We start from the raw sequence: 24,381 nt of genomic DNA on the forward strand, positions 1-24,381 counted from the left end.
TTTTTTTTGAGGGGGCGGGACAGAGGGGATACTGATTTTGACACTTGGATGACTCAGAAATACCAGAATTAGTGGAAGCCGGATATAGAAGTGGAGTGAAACAGTTTGCTAGGTGGATACTTGGGAGATGAACATTATGACAGATTGAAAAGCAAAGACAAAATCCTTGATGTAGGTTAGAGGCAGTAAGATACCCAGTGTCAATGGAACAGCATATGCAAGGGAAAAAGCATAAGAAGTCAACCAAAAAGGTCGTCATAGAGAAGGGTTAGCTATATGTTGGATTTCATTTTAAATGTGGTAGGAAGCTATTTGAGGGCTTTGAGCAGAAGAGATACACAACTTAATTCATATATTTTTAAAGATCACCCTGACTGCTGTGTGAAGAGTAGTTTGGAAAAGGTGGAGGGCAGAGATAGAAGAGGAAGACTAAATTATAGGAGAAGTTTAGGGAAAAAAAAAAAAAAAGACTAAAAAAACCCATAGTGACTTTGACTCAACTAGCAGTGATGTAGCTGGTGAGGGCTATAGGGTTTAGCATTCTGAAAATGGAGCTTCTAGCTCTTGCTGAGGGGTTAGAAATGGGATATGAGAGAAAAAGAAAAATTGAGGGTGACTCCAAAGTTTCCTCCAGAATTTTAGTTCTGAGCATCTCAGCAAATGACATCTCCTTTACAGAGATAGGAGAGACTAAGAAGTGTGGATTTGTGGAGACGAATCCTGAGTTTCACACTGGACATGCATGTTGTGGCCCCATCTGGAAATGTCAGATAGGCAACTGGACAAGTGAGTATGGCTTCAGAGGAAAAGCTCACGCTGTAATCATAAATCTTGAAGATACCAGCATAATCATCATTTCTTAAAAGACAAAACTGAGTGTCATGAAGGAAAAAAAACCAAAGATAGAAAATAAAATCAATCTGAGTCCTGAGCCCTGGGTCACTCCACTATTTAGAGATAGGGAAAAAGAAAATCTTGGAAAAAGAAGATGAGAAGTGACCAGTGAGGCAAAAGGACAACTGGAATAATGAAGTGCTCCAAATGCAAGGAAGAGAGGTTTCCATGACAGAGGGAGTGATCCAGTATTCTAAAAATGGTACTGAATTTTAGAAGAGAATGGAGATGACAAGTAGATTTAGCAACATGGGGATCATTGGATCTCTTGACGAGAGTAATTTTTAGTTGAGTGAGACTAAGGAAGATGAATTCTAATTGAGGTAAGTTCAAGAAAAATGAGAGTTCAGATAGAGAACGATACTTTTAAGGAATTTTTCCAGAAAGGGGCATATGGTCCCACGAGTTTTTTGTTTTGTTTTATGGGATGCACTGTAGTACATTTTTATCCGACAGGCATTTGATCCAACAGAGAGGAAAATATGAATGCTGCAAGACAAGGGAGGTGTAATTGTGGGAGAAAAATCGAGGAATGGGAGAGAAAGGAGAGAGTACACTACAGCAGTGGAGAAAATAACCATAAATGGGAACGGGGATATTTTATCCATTGTAACAGAGGGAAAAGAGTATATAAAAAACACAGAGATAAATTGGTAGATTTTTAGTGAAAAAAAAATGTATACATTCTCTTTTCATTGTTCTATTTGTTCAGTAAAAGAAGAGGCAAGTCCATCAGTTGGGGTTAGGGTGTGTAAGGGATTATGGAGATTTAGGAAATATGCTAAGAAAGGAAATAGGTAGAGTTTCCAGGTATGGCTGAGGGCCCTGCTGGAGGTTTGTGATCACAAATTGAAAGTGGGACCCTCCGTGCATTGTATGTTTCTCTGGTACATCCCTCATTATAACCACTCCATTGCAGGTAAGGAGTAGACAGGAGAGAACAGGAGCATGAGAGTATTAAAAGACAATAAAAATGTATTAGACTCCATGGATTAAATTTTCACCCATTTTTCTATTTATTTAGTCCCCATAGTCACTGTTTCGCTCTTGATGCCAATTACCCAGGTTGATGGATGCGAAAGCCCAGAGAAATAATGACCGTCTTGTTGAGTTACAGCAACGGCAATAGCGTGTCTGGTGATCCTAAACAGATTATGCACCGTATAAATACAGGTGTGCATACATACCTATGTTTATAATGGTAATTCAATATTCAAACACAGACAAATATTACATAATGGAATGTAAAGTTCAGGGACAGTAATTTTAAAGATGTGTGAGCTTTGGATCTTTTAAAATAAGAATAAACAGGTTGAAAGTATGTGACAATTGTTCTTATAGATCTACTATGTTTGCCTTTTCCTAAAATAAACTCACCAACTACAGTTCCCTGAGCCTTCCCCTAAAAGAGTTATATTTGCAAACAAATAGTCTTCTGGCACAATGTTTCTTTGAAATGATTGGCTGCGCGTGGCCAGCTGTTCCTCAGTTTTACCCTAGAGTTCCTTAAAACCCTCTGGTTATTACCATCTGGTCCTGGTGATTAATCCACATTTACTTTGTCAATTTTGTGAAAACATCCTGAGTATTGACCACTATTTGATCTTGTATATCCAACCTGCTCATTTCCTGGAACAATCTGGATTTGGGGATCTCCCTAATATCCTCCTAATTAAAGTCTAAAGCAAAGCTCTAATTCAGTCTATCAGGTATCACATTTTTATCCAAAGTCACCCAAAGATCCCAGTGGTGTATCCTACATGGAGTTCTGCATTAGATAACACGGAAATACTTTTTATTGGCTTTTGATTCTCTCATGAGGTATTCTTTCCCCAACTTGCTTGTAGTTTACATCTATGAGCTTCACTTTTCTCCTCATTCTGTCCATCTTTGCACTTCCAGCACATTTGCCAAGAAGTCTATTTTTTGCAGGTACTTGGCATTTTTTATAGTTGGCACATATTTCTGTTGTTCTCAATAAGGTATATGTCAGTATTCTCCAGACATTTTGTACATGTTGATTGAAAAATAACCACACTTTTTTTCTTTCTGGACATGTAAACAGCTTTTTCCCTCTTTTCTACTTAGGTGTTGAGTTGAATTTTCACAATAACTATCATTTAAGAAATTAGGAACTATTTTTATTAATGGGGATTTTTTTTAATTCCTTTCTCGAAGTGTCTGAAATTCCTGACTTTGTCAGTTACTTGCTTAGATGCACACTCTGTTGGGAAAACATGGTAGCGATGATTGAGCTCCTTGTATAACATCAAAAGAATGACAAAGAAGCTTCTGTATAGAGAGGGCCCCATACCTTCTGAAATTGCATTGATAAATGAATGTCTAGAAATACAAAATTCAAGGTGACTAGATATATCTATAAATTTGCATCATATACGACTAATATTAGCAATTATGCTTATTTTTCTCTGCAGAATTCAAAACAATTAACAGCGTTGTCACTATAAATCTCCCAGCCAGAGCCGTGAGCTAGAAATGACCAGGGGAGAGGTTGGTCTGGTCAGTATGCCTTCCCCGCGATTGCTATTTTCTACGCTGTCTTTACTCTGCTGGCAGATAGACTTGCAGTGTTTTCCACACGACACCACAAAATATTCTGTGCAGCAATAACCCAATAAAGCTCTTCACCTGTACGAAATCCACAAGTCATTTTACTTTCAGCCATAGTCAAACATTTATAAATATAGAAAAAATAAAACTTTAGTAATTGAGCAATTTCAATTCAGTATTCATCTGTTTAGAAATGATTGCTTGCAGTGAGTCAACAACCAAATCTAATAAGTAAATGAAATTGGGAGACATTAATGAACACAAAGGAAGTGTTAGCTGTAGAGGAAATAGCGGAAACTATGATTTGCCACAGTATTCATTTCAGCCAGGTAAATAACTGCTTATTATACTCTCCCTAAGGGATCAATTAAAAGTGAGTCTCAGGTGATGAAATGCATTTTCAGCAATGGAGACAGACTCATTTTACTATCGCTCCTATTTTGTTTGCACATATTTACCATTCATTAGCATAATAATATTTTTCAGCATGGTATACATTAAGCAACGTATATAAAACCAAACGCAGAAAAACACACATACCAATTACATGCACATATACACAAATGCACAAACACCACCACATATGTATACTTTATAGCCTTGTATAGCAGACCTACTGGTGAATTTTCACCTTGGATCTGTTGCTGACATGATGTACAGCTTTAGGCAAAGAGTTTTAATGCATGACTTTTAGAAGATTTTGGAAGCAGTTAAGATATTTTGCCTGAGATCAATGCTACAGATTCAGTTATTCAACTACATTTGCATATTGAGATTTATGCTTGAAATAGATGAAAATTGATTTGGGTTTTCCTAGCGCACAGTTAATGGCACTTGGCTACCTGGGAGAATAGTCTGGACCATCTTTCCTTCTGTGGATTCGATAATAGACTCCGCCCCATTGGACTAGTTTTATTCTTCCCAGTCTTCTGCCTTTACGTTTTGAAGCTAATGCTCCTGTTCAACCACTATTTTTTATAGCCTACTGCAACTCAGAAGTCCCCTCTACTTCCTGATTAAAATGTTGATTTTCACCTCCCTCCTGTATCCTTGTCAGTGACTTTTGCACTCGCATAGAAAATTTGTTAAACCTCCCTAAATTTTTATACAGATTTGACTTTGTTGCCAGAGTCCATTAGATTAGGCCATTTTACTGTCTAATCCTCCAGTATTATTTTTTGTGTTTGGCATCTGCCCTACTTTCTATACCCAGCAAATATGCCTCACAGTCCCTCTGGAGCATTCTGCCTCTCAAAATTGTACCCTTTTCTTTGATTGTGACCTTTTTGGTTACGTAAGATTTTCCTCTCAACCTTAGTGTTCCATAAATAGTTGCCTTAATAACACTGTAAATAGTGCATGAGACTCATTCCTTCTTCTAACCTTTTCTAGATCGAGAGTTCCTCTTTTGTCAAAGACCGTGTCTTAGTCATCTGTATGTTTGCCTTAGAAGCCAATATGGTATTTGATAGGTACTCAATAAACTTGTGAAGTTCAACTGAATTAAGAGATGTGGAAAATTACGGAAGGAACTTCTATTTCCAATGATAAATGCATATATTTATCACCTGTCCTCCCCATATACCAGTGAAGTGACAAAATGATACTTGTTAAAGAATTAATATATGGCAGCTCTGGAAAATAAGAAAGAATTCCTCTAGCACATTAAAGACCTGAGGATATTTCTTTTTTTTAGTTTTAATTCAGTGCAGTTAACATACAGTGTTACATCAGTGTCAGGTGTACAAAATAGTGTGATTCAACAATTCCATACATTACTCAGGGCTCATCAAGGTAAGTGCACTCTTAATCCCCTTCACCTATTTCCCCACCCCCGCCCCCCTCCCCTCTGCTTAAGAATCTGGTTTTTGGTTTATCTTTTTTTTTCCCCTTTGTTTTGTTTCTTAAATTCCACATATGAGTGAAATCATATGGTATTTGTCTTTCTCTGAGGGGCTCGTATCGCATAGCGTTATGCTCTTTAGCCCCATCCGTGTTGTTGTGAAGGGCAAGATTTCATTCTTTTTTATAGCCAAATAATATTTCATTGTATACATATACTTCATCTCTTTTGTCCATTCATTTATTGATGGACACTGAGGCTGCTTCCATAAGTTGACTATTGTAAAAAATGCTGCAATAAACATGGGGTGTGCCAAAAATAGCAAAATACTTAGGAATAAACTTAAACCAAAGAGATGAAAGACTTGTACTCTGAAAACTATAGGACACTGATGAAAAAAATTGAAGATGACACAAACAAATGAAAAGATAGTCCGGGCCTATGGACTGGAAAAACAAATATTGTTAAAATGTCCATATTCCCTAAAGCAATCTATAGATTTAATGCAGTCCCTATCAAAATACCAACAGCGTTTTTCACCGAACTAGAATGAACTATCCTAAAATTTGTTTGGAACCACAAAATACCTCAAATAGTCAAAGTCATCTTGGAAAAGGGACATTCCTATTAAAAAAAAAACAGTTTTAAAATGATGTTGGAGACGTATCCAAAAAGACCACAAACCAATAGCAGGTATAGAAAAAAGTTGGTACCCATCTGTATGTCCTTCCTCTTACTGAGCCTTGGAGAAACTCTAAGCTCAGAACCAGCAAGTACAAATTGTACTGGTGGCCCCTAGAGCAACCAAAAACACAAAGTGCAAAAATATATAAAAAATGTAAAATATTAAGCACCTGGTTGACTCAGTTGATTGAGCATCCAACTCTTGATTTCAGTTCAGGTCATAATCACAACGTCATGGGATCAAGCCCTGTGTCAGGCTCTGGGCCACTCATGCTTGTTCTTTCTCTCTCTCTCTTAAAAAAAAAAATTATATATATATATATATATATATATATATATATGGGGTGCCTGGGTGGCTCAGTTGGTTAAGTGTCTGACTTCGGCTCAGGTCATGATCTCACAGTTCATGGGTTCGAGCCCCACGTTGGGCTCTGTGCTGATGGCTCAGAGTCTGGAGCCTGCATCAGATTCTGTGTCTCCCTCTCTCTCTACCCCTCCCCAGCTCTCTCTCTCTCTCTCTCTCTCTCTCTCTCTCAAAAATAAATAAACATTAAAAAATATATGTAATACATATGTAATTTTAATATATAAAAGAAGCTTGAAAATATTTATTTTTTATTTAAATTAAGAAAACCATAAGGCTTTATTCTGGATTTGAATGGAAAGAACTTTTCATCTTTAATAAATAGTTTTTTTTTCTTGTCTTTTTTTTTAAACAATCTGTATGTATTTGGCAGATGCAGTTTCCTAATACCTTTACTAACTTCTTTCCTGCTAATGAAATCCAATGATCAATGGTATTGGTCTTAACTAATAAAAACTCTCCCATTCCCTAATTTCTAACCCTTTCTAGAAGCTAGCATTTGGTCATATAGTTTGGTCCTGACCAACAGAGCACACTCAGAAATTTCCTGGTAAATTCTGATAAAGGGGATAGATGTTAGCACAGCCTGCTTTCCCTTGGTCCTGCTTTGAATGTGGACATGATGTCTGGGCTATAGCAACAATTTTGATACATGAGGAAACAAGTATGAGTATAAAGGAATACAACTGTCAGTGAAGGAGAAATTTCAGAGGACTGGGTTGCTGATGACATTGTTTGCCTCTGCTTGGCTGGTTGTGCCACACCTCCCTTAAGACTACTGGTTAGGTGGGAAAATTTAATCCTCATTTGTTCAATGAGTTTTTTTCTGGTTAACTGCTGAGTGTATTACTAGTTAGTTTCATTGTGTGTTTTTTTGAGATAAAAATATAACATGTTCCAGTTCTTCTGTTTTGTTTTGAGAGAGAGCGTGCACACAGGGGAGGGAGGGGGCAGAAGGAGAGAGAGAGAGAGAGGGAATCTCAAGCAGGCCCCACACCCAGCACAGATCCCCCCAAGGAGTTCTAGCTCATGACGCATGGTGACATCATGACCTGAGCCTAAATCCAGAGTCAGACAATTAACCAACTGAACCCCTCAGGTGCCCCCCCCAGTTCCTCTGTTTTTAAAGTCTAATTGGACATACATGATGAATGTAAATTGTAAACATGCCTACAGAAATACACAAAAATATATATCATGAAATAATATGGAATAAACTAGACCTAACCTACAGACCTAAGATGCGCTGATAATTTTCATGTCAATCTACTATGAACTTTTTATGATTCAAAATCTTAAAATTAACATTTCTTTAATAACAAGATTTTGTCAGATTCCTGTCAAGCCCATTCAGCTGAAATCATGCTACCGAGCATTCCACTGGGTGACTAAAATATTCCCAAATTTAAAAGAATGTCCGTTTTTTTTCATCTAGTTAGCCCTAAGAGGAGATTCTGTTATATTAAGGTCCTGGACTTTCCAAATTTACAGACTGCCTGAGTAAATCGGCACTGTTGTAATTCAAAACACATAATGTTTTGTGACTCAGGATCTGCTTCTTTGTTTCTGGCAAATGCAGGCAGGATCAAAAGAGCTGTCAATTCTCTTAGATGTGTAATTTTATAAGGGGCTAATTTTTTCACACTGCCTAATGAGATTTTGCTAGCAAATAAGTGCCTAAAACATATGGGGATAATATTCAGTAGATCCAAGGGAACTATTATCTTTAAAACTGTCAGAATTGAAATTTTAAAGGGATAAGACTGATTTTTTCCAAATTAATTGCTTTTGTCTACTGTGCAACACACATGTTAGAGCTAAAGAGAGAAATTGTGCTAACATCTCTGACAATTCATTAAACACCATCGTGTTTACACTTTTTTAGAAAACTGAAATCTATCCAGACCACCTGACTTTATGATTGGCAATGCTTTATATTAGAAAAATATAATACACCCCTAAACTCCTATCTTTCTTTGGGTCTATACTAGGCTTAAAAGTATTATTTTTAGAGTTTAATGTATTTTTATATATGTACTATCTCCCCAAATTGATTGTAGACCCCCATAACAGAGATTATATGTTAATTTTAAAGTAAGAACATGTAATTGCCCTGCCATACTCAGAAAAAGAGTTCGATGTGTATGCCTGTGGTTGATGTTGATAATTATGATCATTTAATGATAATTAGAGTAAGAATAATTTGCCTGCGTTCAAAGTGTATTTATGAATTGCACACACCTACCTTTTGGTTGGTAATTTACTTCAATCAATATATTCTGTCATCTCAGAATGGGAAAGTCAGGTAGAAATTGGCTTGTGCCTAAGTAAGTAAATTAACACTCGCATACCCTCACACAAGCAGGCCTAAATGAGAAGTAGACTGATTGGAAAGAGCATCGGTGTTGGTGTCTTAGCGATTATCACAAGAGAGTCTGATTGGCAGAAAGACATCATCAAGAAGGAACCACTTCCCTAAATGCAAGTAAAGTCTACAATAACTCTTTTTTCCCAAAGACCAGGATGTGGACAGCACGCATTCAGATAAGCAAGCCTTTTTGGCCCTGAATCACAAGGCATAATTCACAGCCTTCAACACGCTGACAGTGAAGATCTTGTCAGATCCTTTGAGACACCCAACTGGGTCCCTTTCTCAAGTTATTTTTATAATCCTGTGTCCCCATCCAACTGTTCCTAAAGGCATACAGGTTTCTCTGCTATCCAAAAGTGGAGCTTTACTATGGAAACTTTGGTAAGCCAAAATAGGGTGAAGTGAAGAAGCAATTACCATTAATTTATGTGGAAACATTTTTGAGCATTTTTAAGCATTCCTAGACCCAGAAAATAACCTCTGTTAGGCCTTTTCTAATACCTTAGGTCACATTTTGCTAGAGGGTGCACACACACACACACACACACACACACACAAATGGATATAAAGCACAGATGCTCACAGACACAGTTCAAAACTATGAGGCTTGAATGAAATGCTGAGTGTAGCTCCTAGGAAGGGGCTTGTTGGGACCACTCTCGTTGCTTGGGGTGAACTGCCTTGCAAAACAAAGCCTGAATGCCTATTTTCGCCTTTCACCTTTTCGAAAAAAACAGAAATCCTCTAGGCATTTCTTTCTGTTAGCAAAAACAGATACTAATGTAGGCCTCTCACGAAAGCAAAGTGGAATAATGTGAACTTTCGAAAAGCGAGGGATACCTACATAGCAATTCTGGTATGTGCGTCAGGCTTACCTGTAGCCAAAGGGGAACCATAAACAATACTGGACACTTAATTTAGAAACGTAAAGATACCTCACCCTTGGAATCTTCGTTCCCATCATTCCTATCATCTATGTAAATAAGACTTTCCAGTTGTCACTGGGTTTAATGTGAGATAAATCCCAAGAGTCCCTGGGATGTAACTCAGCAGGTCTAAAATTTAGTCTCATCTGTCAGGGTTGGATGTATGTTTGCATCTCCTGGTTCCTCTATTTACTAGGTGCTCTTAGACAGATGATGTCACCTTTGAGTCAGGATCCTCATTGGTTAAAGAGAGTTAAAACGGCAATATAATTAAATGAGATAGTGTACACAGCCTTAGGACAGTAGCTTGCATTCTTTTGCCTCTCAAGGCATGGAGGGCGAGAACTTAGTTGTTTTCCCACATTTACTGAAAATGATGAAAAATGGGATCATACTTCCTGTCAGAGTTATAGATCAGATTTGGTCTTAAAATCAACACAATGTCAAAATTTGTGGCACCTGGGTGGCTCAGTTGGTTGAGTGTCTGACTCTTGATTTTGGCTCAAGTCACAATCCCAGGATCATGAAATAGAGCCCTGAATGCAGCTCCTCGCTGCGCATGGAGTCTGCTTGGGATTCTTTCTTTCCCTTTGTCTCTATACCTCCCCTGCTCACGCCCCTGCTCTCTCTCTCTCTCTCTAAGAAAAAAAAAAGTTGTAGAGTTAAAATCCAAATAAATTTCAGCAAAAGCACAACAATATTGTCACAATTCTTTTCTTCTCTATCACACTGGTCATGAGTCTACCCTTTGGTTAATGTTTTGTCTTGCCTATAACCTCTAGAATCAAAAATGCAAAGGAACTTTCGTGATTATCCATCCATTTATTTATAAGGATAGATTGTTATTTCCTTTATCTATACGGAACTGAGTACGCAAAATCTTATAGTTTGTAGTAGGCAAGACTTCTTAAAAATCTCGAAAATGAGATCTTTCAAGACTTAAAATGCATTCTCTCACTAGGACTGTTTCTGCTTTAATTATAAATGTGGCTGTTAAATATAAATATTGTAATCAAGTATTTATAGTTACCTATTATATTCTATTCAGAATATGAAAGTTTGACTTTTCTTATTTGAGCATGGGCACATACCTCTGAGTATGTGATTGTGCCTTGCACCTGTAAGTAACAAATGGGGAAATTCACTTAACCTATACCATGTAAAATCAATGATCACTTCCTAACAAACTCAGAACTGAGTAATCAACCTCAATATTGGGTAAGCTACAATTTATTTGCTTTCTTTAATGGAAGGTGAGAAATTCATTCTTATTTCAATGTTTTTTTGACAGATAAACATGAATTTGTTTTACAGATTCACATTGTATCTATTCTTTTAACATCACTCAAATATATAGAGAGGGAAATAAAGCCAACACTGATGGCATTGTTGGCCAAACTGATGTCAAGAAAATCAAATAAGAATATTTGAAAAATTGAGGACCTAATAGAGAATAGTGAATTTTAAAAATCTCCTGGAAACATTAAGCAGTAAAAGAGCACAGTAGCTAGAAGCAAGGGCACAGAGGGGGAAATATCACTTTAATCCCTTGCTAATTCTCACAGATCTGAGTTCTCTGTGGAAACTGAGATATGAGGCTCACTAGCCTTAGGCGTCTAAAAAGCATCAAAAGTGAAAAAGATCACACCAAGTTTCAGCAAGGCTTGATCTTTATGCTAAAAAAAAAAAGTGGGGAGGGGGGTAAAGCCTAATCTTTTGCTAGCTCAGTACAAGATGAGAGATTTCCAGACAAGTCTCCAATGTTAAGAAAATGCTTTCAAAAACAAAAATAGCATCTTTGAAAACATGAAACTAAACGTAACGAAATAAAATTATTCAGGATATCAAGGAACACATGAAACTACGCTACTAAAATAGTTATATCTTCAATGTGAACATATAACAGCAACTGGAAAAAAACAAATTTAACAACTATATTGGAAGATTTCGGTGATGAAAAAATACCCTGCTGAATAAAATATAAATATGTATAATATTTTATCAGTTAGAGTTTTATTTAAAAGGGCTTTTATGAAGTTGAATTGTTCAAACCAAGATATTTAATAAAGATTTAAATCAAGGAATGAAATAAATTTTGATCACTGAAAAATATATGATAATTAAGTAAAATCAAAGTTACCCTTAATAGTAGCTAACGTATAGTTCTTAACCATAATTGACTGTTTATTACATTTATTTCATTCACAACATTAAAATTCTGAGTTGGGATGGATACAGAAGGTTAAGATACCAAATGACAAAATCTCTATGAAAGCTAATTCATCAGTGACTGTCTTTGATCTGAAGGATAGCAATGTCATTTAGAAGATAAAGATGCATCATAGAGAGAGGTCCACCATGAGTTTTTGTTTTCATTTTTGTTTTAAATTTTTACTCCTATCATGTTAAAGAATGAATAGTCTTTGGAGAACTGATACTCACAACAGCCTATAGCTTTAAAATTGAGTGCCACCTTAGATTTTTGTGGCAGTAATTCTCAAATTGAATGCATCTAGGAATCACCTGTCTTCTTGATAAAAGTTAAATGTTCAGGTCATACCCTGGAGACATCGATTCAGTGGGTGAGCTGAAGGCCTGGAAACTGTAATTTAAATAAGTTCTCTAGGAGGTTGGGATACATTTGCATATTGGCTCTCAATTTAAGAAACAGTATTCTAGAGACTTAAGTAAAAACCCAATCACCTTATTTTCACTCCCTCGTGATAGAGAATCCTCAGACCCTTTTGAAATATGGAGAAAAGACTACTATTGCACTGGTAACTTCAGGAAAGTCATAGCAGGGAGGCCAGATGTCCGCCAAAATCTATTCTCCTCTGTATTCATACAAACTATAGCTGTGACATGATTGTCCAGTCAGCCACATTTTCAGACAGATGAATCACGTGATAAGCTCTCACCTATAGAACATGAATGGAAGTGATATGTCCTCCTTCTGCTAAGTGAATTTAAAAACAGTGTCATACTTCTATACTCCTGCCCTTCTTCTTGAGAATAGAATGGTGATGATCAGAGAGAACTTAAAAGTCACGTTTTAAAGTTGAAAGAGCGACCATCAGCCTATCCGCAAAATGACTGCCCACTGTTGTAGATCACCACCCCTGGACTGTTGAGCAAGACAGAAATCAAGTCTTATGTTTTAAAACCTCTAAATGTTTTTTAATTACTTATTAGCTATACTATTATACAAAATATAAAGGAAAATGCTAGTATTATAATACTTTCATGGTAATTAATCTTATTGAACTCGTAATATAGGCCAAGCACTAAGTTATTGCTTTAAACATCATTTTCATTTCATTATCTAAACAAGCTCATGTTATGACATGTATTTTCCTCATTTTACCATAAGGCTACTGAAGGCAGAAAGAGGACACATAACTGGCTTCTGCTTACTCAGATAGGATTCTAATCCAGATGTGTCCATTGAGATTTGTGCTCTAACCACTATAAATTCAGGAAAAAAAAATATTTGCATCCATTTCCATGGAAAATTTATGATTTGTTGTGTCTATAGACACATATTTAAACTGATCATCTGAGGGGTGTCTGGGTAGCTCAGTCCATTAGGCATCTGACTCTTGATTTCAGTTTGGGTCATGCTGTCACATTTCATGAGATCGGCCCCTACATTGTGCTCTGTGCTGACAGCACAGAGCCTGCTTGGGATTCTCTCTCTCCATCTCTGTCTGCCCCTCTCCACTTGCTTCTGCTCTCTCTCTCTCTCAAAATAAATAAACATTTAAAAGGAAAAAATAAACTGCTAATCTGAAAAAGACTATCTCTTTCACAGATAGAGAAGAGACTTTAATATTTCATTGACAGAGAAGAGACTTTAACAGCAAACATCCTGAAGGAGGGATCTGAAATAAGTTCTCCCCAAAAGGATAGGTGGTTCTTACTTCCACAGCATACATTCTAAAAATGGAATGATACAGAGAAGATTCGCATGGCCCAAGAGGATTGATCAACAGTGCATTGAATTGAGGACAAGGTAGGCGTGAGGCTTCCTAGAACCATACCAAATGGATCGTCCGGGGTTTGCAACAAACTACAGCTAAGAAAATTAGTGTTTCCTGTTCAGCGAGAGGGTATAAGCTGGGATCTGATCTCTGGGGAAAATAGCAGACTTAAAAAAATATTTATTTCCTCTGTTTTCTTAATTATGTTCTTTTCATGATTGCATTTGTACTTGGCTGTATTTTGTTTTTAGGAATAAATGTTGAAATAATGACAAGGAAATAATTATCCACTCTTGGTCAGGCAAGGCTATAAAACATAAGAAATCCAGTGGCCAAGCCCATTGTTCCAGGCGGAGTCCTACAGTGAAAACCCTGAAAAGCCTGTTGGAGTTAGAAACCCTTATGCTATAAACCACAAGAATTCAGGGTAGCAAAATCTGCTATTTCTTCCTCATAGGATCAACTCTCTTAAAGTCCTTTATGAACTTGAAATTCTGGGGTCCTGGGTATACACTGAGCAATTTCCTTCACTCTTTGTTTCAGGCAATATAGACAACAAACCAGACCCCCCCTGTATTTTGACAGGACAATAAGTGGATGTCCCTTCAAACAGAATCCTTAGAAATAATTATTCATCATGATTTTACAAAGACAGTTGAATAGTCTGGAATAAAGTGGAGGGGGAAATGCTGAGACCATGCTTCATGGCATATCATCTAATGTAGAAAAAAGGTTCTGTATTTCAGAGGAATCTTTCCTCAGAAGGCATTTTCTGGGGCATTTGGGACATAGGTGAGGATTCTTTTGACTATCACAGTCTGAAGGGAATTGCTGAAATTGATTGAAGGAGCCATGAATAGTAATTTGCAATGTATGGGATAGATTGTCACCCAATGAGCACGTACTCCTTGTCCTACTGAGTTTTAAATGTCTTTACGGGTTAAAAAAAAAATGTAAAAAAAAAATGTATTTGTGACTTTCTGAAGTTGTTTTTGCAAGATTTTAGAAGGCACTGAATTCTTTAATCATATAACTGGTGAGTTAGGGAAAACTTTAACACTCTCCTTCTATTTAGAACACCACCAAGAGTTGTTTAACATTCCCAAAAATTACATACCAATGGTGGTGTTCAATTCACCATTTAAACATATCTATAATTTGTGACCATTGTATTCATGGTGACATAACCTTTACGTACACGAGGCAATTATATACACGAGTGTGTATGAGTGTGGGTGTTTAGTTAGGCCTCATTTCATGACGTCAAATGAAGGAAAAATGTTGACAATATTCAGTTGAGTATTTAAAGTTGGGTTTTGTAGCTTTGCCCACAAGTCCACGGTTACCAATTACTTACTCTGCTGATACTTTTTCTCTGCTGACACTTTTTTCTTTTTCCAATTAAACTATGGGATGGCTAAGATTAAGTGTACATTTTACAAAGAAACACACCATTGTATTTGACAAAATTATACTTCCAGTATTTAAAGTAATGTCTGAGAACTGTAATATTGTCCCGCTATGCTTATAAATATTCTAATCAAAATGATAAAACACTCATTTCTTAAAGAATAGCAAAATGATAGCAAAGCATCAAAAGCTAAAAAACATTAGAGAAAAATAAATTTATCAGTGGCAGCAGGTCATTAGTTCAAGAAAGGAGAAAAATCTAAATCAAATTACTTTCTTCTATTGAATTAAGCAGTGAACCTGATTGAAGAAAAATCAATGAGATGGTGAAAGTTAAAAAAAGATCCATTTATGTAATGAACAGTGGATAAGCATCTTTTCTTTAGAAGTGAATGAAAGCAGCCTGCATAAAAATAAAGTCCTGCTGCTTAGAGATGTACGGTTTATCACTAATTAAAAAGTCATAGAGGAAATGTGATTTTCAGAATTACTAACGTGGCGGCCAGGGAAACGTGCTGCTCAGATCTGCTGCAGGGGGCACCGGTCACCGACAGCCTCAGCAGAATCCATTAGCCTCTGGATTTACCGTTGTGTTCACACTGAGGCTGTGTTTCTGGCTGCAGTCCCATCGCCAAGTACTGCGTGGGTAGCGGTCCAAATCCATTCCAACAGGGCACTGGGCTTTTTCGATGCGTGACCTTATCTTGAGGATCTCGCACCTGCTCTTTCAAATTTCTCTTAAAACTGTTCTCCAGTCCAAGTTTCTTCTTCCCCCTTCACAGGTGTCAGACCTCTCTGCTCCACTCTGAAGATATTCCCTGCCTCCTTCTGTTTCTGCCCATTTGTTCGTCACAGGCATTTCCCCCAGTAAATGTTTGAATGTCTAACCTTACTTTGGTGTTCACTTCTTGGAGAACTGGAATTGTCACACCAACAAGAAGATGCATAAAGAAAATGACAAATTTCATAACCTTTATGTACTAAGGTTTGCGTGAAAAATTTCCTGCCTCCAATATCATTGCCCATGAAGCAGACGGAGCTGCAGGTATGGTTAGTCGGTAAGGTGGGTTCAACATCTCATTTTAAAAATGGAGTGAAGTTCATTAGCATTTGCTTCACTATTCGTCAATCACACCTAGTCACCAAGAATTTTAAAGAGTTTACAAACTGAAGAACATTGCTATCAGCGATATTCATATAATTAATGTAATCCATTGAATGATAAATTTCATAAACTGTGAAAAGATAATAAAGAAAAGAACAATTGATCCTAAAATTATCCTAAAAGGATTTTGCTCGCTAATTGATTCTGTTGTAGAATTGTTTTAGTTAATCAAATAAAAATTGAATACCAATGTTAAAATATTATGAAATGATGTGACATATTTTAATATGTATGTGAAAAGATAAATGAGGTCCTTCTTATGAAGTAAAATAAAAAGAGTATTAGTAAATTTAGAAACAATCATATACGATTTTAAAACTCCTTGCTTGCCAAGAACTTTCAGTTTCTATCTTTGCAGCAGTTAAATAAGGATAAGATCAAGCATACAAAAATGGAACTATACTGCTCTCATTTGTGTTCTATTTAAAAAGTTATGTTTAAATTTAAAAATCTGTATGAACATGCAATACTAGATTGGATGATTAATCTGTTTGAAATGAAGGTGAAACATGTTAGCCAATAATTCAGGAAGAATTAATTAAAAATGATTTTGAAAGCCAAAGCAAGATCTAATATATCTAATTATGATAAGTTTTAAACACAATTAAAACTTACATAACTCACTCCTTGAAAAGAACTAAATTTATTATTAGAGCATTTCCAACTACATATTTCAATTAAAGTGGGCATCTGCATGCATTATAGAGATACCAGAATGCAACCAAACCGATCACAAATGTATAAGAAAGAAACTTAAGAGTGTTTTGTGTATTTAACAGTAGAAGAACAAATTCTGTTTATTTAGCAGAGGTGCATGAAATGCATTGATCTAAAGGTGATTTAAACCATGTGTTATAGTCACTTACTATTATTTGAGAAAATTATACATTAACATTATTTGTTTGTTAGAGGCATTTTGGTTCTTTTCAGTCCTATACTGACGTAGTCCCAGAGGGTCTAATCTATGTCTCTAAAGTTTTTGCAGTATTCTTTTCTTTGTTTTGGTTTTGGTTGTTTTAATTTCCTACTTTTCTTCTCGTTCTCTAAGATCTTTTTAAATAATGGAAACTGAATGTTTGTCTCAACAGAGGATGGGCTTTGGGGACAAAGCCCTCCTTTGAGTAAGAGATCCCCCTATAGCTTAGCTGGTCACGTGGTCACATTCTCACTCAGATGGGTCGTGTGGCTAAACCTGAGTCAATGGTGTGAAGAGGAGAGAGTGCCTGCAATTCTGAATTATCTCCTTAATAATGGAGCCCCGTATCCTGGATGTTCCTTCCCCACTTGCTGGTGGCTGGGAAATAATGATGCTGCTGCCACCTTGAAAGCCACTTTTCGCATTGGTCAAGCCATCCACTCTGTCCTGGATGTATCCTTCAAGATGTCCTTCGAGACTGTACCACAAGTAAACTATATTGTACATAAGCCACCAAATTGGAACCTTTCTGTTAGCCAATTTCTTAATAATACATATTTTAAGATATGGTTTCTTTTCTGTGACACTTGCTACCCCCCCATTCTATGTCATTCCACAGAATTATTTTGACGTTAACTTATGTCTAAAGGCAGCTTGAGAGAATGCTTTTTCCTCATCGTGTCCACCTTCACAGACGGTCATTTGTCTTGGCATATATCGTTCCTATGCCCACTACTGTCATTTCCTTATTTCTCTCATCAAATACAAAAACAAAAGAAAACCAAAACCCGGCCAATTCTTTCTCATCCTAATAGCAATTTTTATTCAGGATTTTTCTTTACTGTTTATATAGATAGCTTTTGATTTTTTTACTTTATTTAAACCAGTATTTATTCATTATAAGGGAGTTCCAGCATCAAGATGTTTCATTACGTCTTCTTGTTTAATAAGGTGCAAGTAACTGACATTGAAATGCAGTATTTTGTTATCGATTACTCTTTTATTTGCCTTTATGTTGCAGTGAGGAAATATATGTAACTTGGAGGGAATTTTGTGTCTAGTTAGGTTATGCTATCTACCAACTTTATCTCAGGATAGTCAATGGGGTATGTCTTATAAAACTAGTATCTTATAACAATATGTGCTATGAAAAGCAACTTGGTATCATTGCTCTGGCATGTGTCTCTTGGCCCAGATGACTTATGGAAGACTACCTTACAAATATATGTATTACTTCTCCTGAAAGGATATCTGGCAAATACAATCCACCTAGGCCAGCAGATTGGTGCCTGATGGGTTGAGACTCATCACCGGTCTTCATCTAGGTCTTTAATTATTCACCTCTGACGTATCTACAACAATAAGAAATGTTTCCAGGAATGTGCATTGCGGGAGAAGCTAGATTTCACTTAAGATGAAGTGATGGAAGCTTATGAATTGACAGTGTGGATGATGTTCAGGAATCTGTTCTAGAAGAACAGAGATACCACAAGAGCACGGGAACTTAGCTCCTGGGGTAGAATAGATACATTTAGAATGGGATTTGGAGTCTCATATATAGTTCTAAAGATCATAAACTGGAAAACAAAGGAATGGGAAAAAATTCAGCTCAAGAATGGGACCACAGGAGAGATTCCCATGTATCCATTAACATAGTTATGCTGTATCTCTTTCACAGGTTGGAGCAAGTATTAGAGAGAGAATGTGAAGAAAAATGATTCATGATTCTCATTAGTCTTGTAGTATAGTGGTTAGAAATATGAACTGGATTGACATTGAGATGGTGAATATCTACTACTTACTGAAAGATTATCGTATAATGTGCAATAGACGAGCCAGTTTCTATATTTTCTCATTGTCAATATTCATTGACTTATACACTTTAAATTATACATTTTATTGTGTAAATTATACTTCAATATCCCTGATTACAAAAGCAAAGAAACGCCCTGCATGTATACTCATTTAGATGAAACTCTATTACCAGAATCAACTAGAGTATATTTAGTTTTCAATTTGATTAATTTTTATGCTGGGAAAAACACATGAGTGCACTTATTTGGGGAAGGAATTACAATATCTACGAGCCTTGATCTGATTGCAAATGATGGTGAAAACAAGAAATTATGCTGCATAATTTGGAAGAAGGACAAATACTAAAAGGGTATGATATAAGTGAGTATGTATACTTTTCAATTTGTCTGAAGCTGTCCCTGAACAGACCATTCTGAATCAAGAACACTAATTTTGATTCTATTCCCTCTAGACTTTATTTGCATACGTTTATCTTACACTGCATTTAAGAAAATCAGACTAATTGCTATAAACAAACATACATGAGAAGCAATATTTGGACAGTGATGATCATCTTAAAATGCGACTGCATAAGGTGATTGGAATTTCATTAAAATTAAAAGTTAAAGTACCTGAGGAAGAAAACTTATATATGAATAAACTTGATTCTTTAATATTACATTAACTGAGCATGTTATTATTATGGTAGGAAAGGAATATAATTCTGCCACATGCCCATTCAGACCATTTAATATTCTTTCAATGGAATAAAAGAGAGACAAAATGTTTGGTGCATAGATGGTATGAAAAGTGTTTACTTTGGTACATTGTCTTGGCATTAAAGAATTATCATTAAAAAATCATTATCACAATCTGAAAGATAGTATTACAAAAGTAATTTCTCTAGACATATAAGATGAAATGTAAACAAAGTGATATCTAACAAATTTCAGGAATATACATTAAAATAGAATGAGGAGGTCATTAAATAACCATTTAGTGAATTTATTTTATGCTTCAAGCACTTACCCTACTGGATATTTCACCTGTTCTACTTTTCACTGGGGAAAAAAAGTAGACGAAGGTACTTAAATATTTCCGGCAAATTACTTTAGTCATTATATATACAAATACACATTAGTTTTAAGAGTCTTCAAGGTAAATAAAAGCAGAGAATTTTCAGTACAAGGAAAACAGTATCTTAAAGATTTTAACTCTAAACGATGGTGAAGGGGAACAGGATTTGCCACCTCAAAATATGCCTGTTTGGCATAAAGGATTATCTGACTAAATCTTCAGAAACTTGTCAGTGGAGAAAGCATGGATTTCAACCTGCATAACAACCATACGTTTATTTATTGTTCTTTGTCTGATAGCCTCTTACAACCAGCTCTCCCCACCCCCAACTTCTTCTTTTGTCTCTGTCTGGAGATGGTATTTAAGGTGATGGTTTGGGCCATTTCAGGAAGTTACCTGGGTATCTCCTATGTATACAGGAAGTATAACTGTTTTTAAACTTCTGTTTGTTTTTCTCCGGTTAATCTGTCTTTTATACAGGGGATGTCAACCAAGAAGCTAGAAGGGTAAAGGGAAAATTATTTTTTCGCCCCATACAATAGTATTTTGTTATATAGAGAATTGTTATAACAGTACTAGAAACTATTTTTGATTTAATGGTATTCTGTTCTTAGCACTCCTTCCTTGTCCAGAATTTTAAATTATATTCACAAATTAATTCTAATCATATAATTTTATCACAGCTTTAATTATATTAATTAGAGACTCTATCAAATGCTTACTAGCTTATTGTAGGCGGATACACTGATGACTAAGACAAAAAATAAGCCAGTCCTCATGTAGCTACTATTTATGGAGTATTTTATTTGTGGGTTTTTTTTTCTGTTTATTCATTTAATATCAATCTTCTTTTCTACATTATAAATTCATGAAAATATACATCACAACCATTTTGTTAACTATTTACATTTGGCATATAACACAGTACTTGGCATATAGTAATTATTCATTAAGTGTTACTAAATAAATGGAGGAACAAATGAAATAATGTATACTTCAAAAGCTTAATAGTATTGCTAAAAGAAATAGTAATGACCTGAAAGCTCAGAAACGAACCACTCTATTATGTTTTTTTATTCAGTTTTCCTTCAACCGCTTAGAGATAAAACAAAAAAGCATAATACATGGCATCTACACTAAGTAACCATAGAAGTTAGTAGGAGACAGACTTATAAGCAAATGTTTGCTCCAAAACATCATAAATCTCTGAAGAAAAGAATTCAAGGTGATGGCTGTCTTAATCCTTAATAAATGAACACCAGGCAAAACAAGATTTCTGTCCTCCTTATCTTTCTTTCTCTCTTTCTTCTTCCTTTGCTTCCTTCCTTTCTTGCTTTTTCTCTTTCTTCCTTTCTTCCTTCCTTTCTTTTTTTCGTTCTTCCTTTCTTTTTCTTTTCTTTCTTTCCTTCTTTCTTTCTTTCCTTCTTTCTTTTTTTCTTTCTTCCTTTCTTTTTCCCTTTCTTTTTGTTTTCTTTCTTTCTTTCTTTCTTTCTTTCTTTCTTTCTTTCTTTTTTTTCTTTCTTTCCTTCTTCTTTCTTTCAATGAAAAATCCGAGAATGATCTACAAGCAATTCCTAAAATACTTCTTTCCCCTATGTTGTAATTTGGGATCATTCTAGTTTTATTTCCCACTATGATTGGTATATAGTACTAAGTATTCAATAAGTTGGTGAATATCACTATGAGAAATGCTCCAAATTATAAACAGCACATTGTTCAGCAGATCGATTAGTATTCATTTTAGTCATATGCTCTTTGGACCGCTCTGTGTAGGATGTCTGTGGTGATATATTTAGCTGCTATTTATTGGGTGTGTGGGACAGCAGCAAACACCATAAATATTAAAAGTCACCTATTCTAAAACTCCAAGTACATATTCCTGCCCGAGTGACAGCAGTAGTAGAATGGTGGTGAAAATAGGAGGGAGGAAATGATATTGGAAACTGTGGCAGTCTCAAAATGCTAATACTATTTGGTCACATAGGTTATAATAAATATTATAATGTATAATCATTATTTAACACTTACACAAAAGAGGAATTGTAGTAATATATTATAAAGTCAAGAATCGGAAACATGTTACTGTTTGTTTTCCCAATGATGACTGTTCTATAAGAGAGAAGTAATAAGAACTACATCACTACAAACATGAATGATTTTATTTGATCTAGTATTTACATGTTCAATGACCTTGGGGAGTTATACAATCCCTTTGAGCCTCAGTTTCTGCCTACTCTCCATCTTTCATAGCATTCTTTAGGTTATACAAATTTCAATTATACAAAGTATTAGCAGCAAGCTAACACATGGAATTATTCCAAAGTGTAGTAAGTTATGAAACCCAAAGAAATTTAAAATATTCCATGTTATAAAGTAACTTCATGGGGCTCCTGGGTGGCTCAGTGGGTTAAGCGTCCGACTTCGGCTCAGGTCATGATCTCACGGTCCGTGAGTTCGAGCCCCGCGTCGGGCTCTGTGCTGACAGCTCAGAGCCTGGAACCTGTTTCAGATTCTGTGTCTCCCTCTCTCTGACCCTCCCCTGTTCATGCTCTGTCTCTCCCTGTCTCAAAAATAAATGAAAAAGGTTAAAAAAAATTAAAGTAACTTCACTAGTTACAAAACAAGAAGAACAACAGAACAAAATACCCATATGTCCAAATAAAGATTATTTTATCGGAACATTTTTAGAAGAAACTAAAATAATATAGGTGACAATATTGCACTTCATTTGAGCCCAGAGAACAGTGATGATTAAAAGATCCTCTACCCTTTTGTGTTCCAGAAAAGCCTTCCCACAAAGACCCTTTGTTCCATATCATAGGTAACACTCTGTCCACCCTTTCTCATGATTCCCATGAAACTCACAGATAATTCCCTTATTTACCTGTGACAACGTCAAATATAAACCTTTCCCCTTTTGCCTGAACCTCCTGCAATGCCAGATACAGATCTTCCACTTCCAGTTTTGTGTTTCAAGAAGGATTAGCTGACATTAGAACTGTTTGTTCCCTTGCAGCTAGCTAGACACAGGCATAAACCTTTCCCGTTCAGCTACCCGACTGAGACATCTGATTGCAAAAGCGATCCCACTTATAGCTTGTCTTCTCCTCCTCTACAAAAATCTAAGGTAAAACCACACTGCTCAGATATTGACTTTCATATCTCCCTATTGCACTAGCCTAAATGAAATCAATTTTCTTACTTATTTGGCTTTAGCCAAGAAGATAGCCATTTATGTATTACCCAAATATTTACTGAGTACCATTCTTTGTTGATCGCTGTTCCAAATTCTGAGAATTTACTAGACAGCTAAACAAACAAACAAACAAACAAACAAACAAAAATGTCATGGTCTCATGGAGCTTATATTCCAGTGTGAGGTAAAAGAAGATAATAAAATAGTAGCAAATAAATGTTTCTGTGCCACGCAGTGATGGGTGTTACGAAGGAACAATATAGCAGGGTAAGGGATGGTGGTAGATGGGGGCCTCTCTGTGAACGTGCTAATGTATCAGGAGGTCAGTGACAGGATGACCTGAATGACTGGAGAGACTGACATCATGCGGCTGGCCGGTGAATTTTCATTTTAGAAAGAAGGAAAGGTACAATGCAAAGCTGGGAGTGTGATTGGTCCAGAAACAGAGGAGAGCCGTGCGAGTAGAATGACAGGAAGAGGTGCAGAGGATTGGAAATAAGATATAAAATACGGGAGCCTCCATCAACTGGGACCTTGAGGTACAGGGGAAGGCATTCATGGGTTTGAACACAAAATAATAAAACTTCACTTACGTGGCAAAGATTTTTGTTCCTATTTTCTAGAGAAGACTATTGTAGCAACAGAGAGACTAGTTCACATTCATTTGCTAAGATCAGGCTGGAGAGAAATCAGGAAGAGAAGCAAATGATTGGGACGTCCTTAGATTTTGGAGGTGAAGATGGGAAGATGTGGACAGATTCCAGATATATTTTCACAGCAGAGCCCACAGGGCAAGCCGTTGAATTGGATGTGTGATGTCATAAAAAGGGAAAAAGGATGGATCTATGACAACTCCAAGTTATTTTTTTCTTCAGTTTTTTTTTTTTAATTAGTACTTACAGAGATGGGAAATAATGGAGAGGAAAATATTACAGTAGGTTGGGAGTAGAAGTCAAGGGTTGTTTGGGGGATATGTTCAGTTTAGAGACGCACATTTGACATCTAATTAGATATTTCAGATGTAAGGTTTGGTATATTAATCTGGGGGTGGAGAGTGGAGATATACATCTGGCATTACTCAATGAAGCAATATTACTTAATGTCATGAGACTCAACAAGATTTCCCAGAGGAGACTCAAGAGACAGGAAGGAAACAGGTTCAGAGGCAGAACAGAGCAGTGGCCTCAAAC

Source organism: Panthera tigris, chromosome D3 (genome assembly GCF_018350195.1).
Source record: "Panthera tigris isolate Pti1 chromosome D3, P.tigris_Pti1_mat1.1, whole genome shotgun sequence".
Classification (NCBI taxonomy): Eukaryota; Metazoa; Chordata; class Mammalia; order Carnivora; family Felidae; genus Panthera; species Panthera tigris.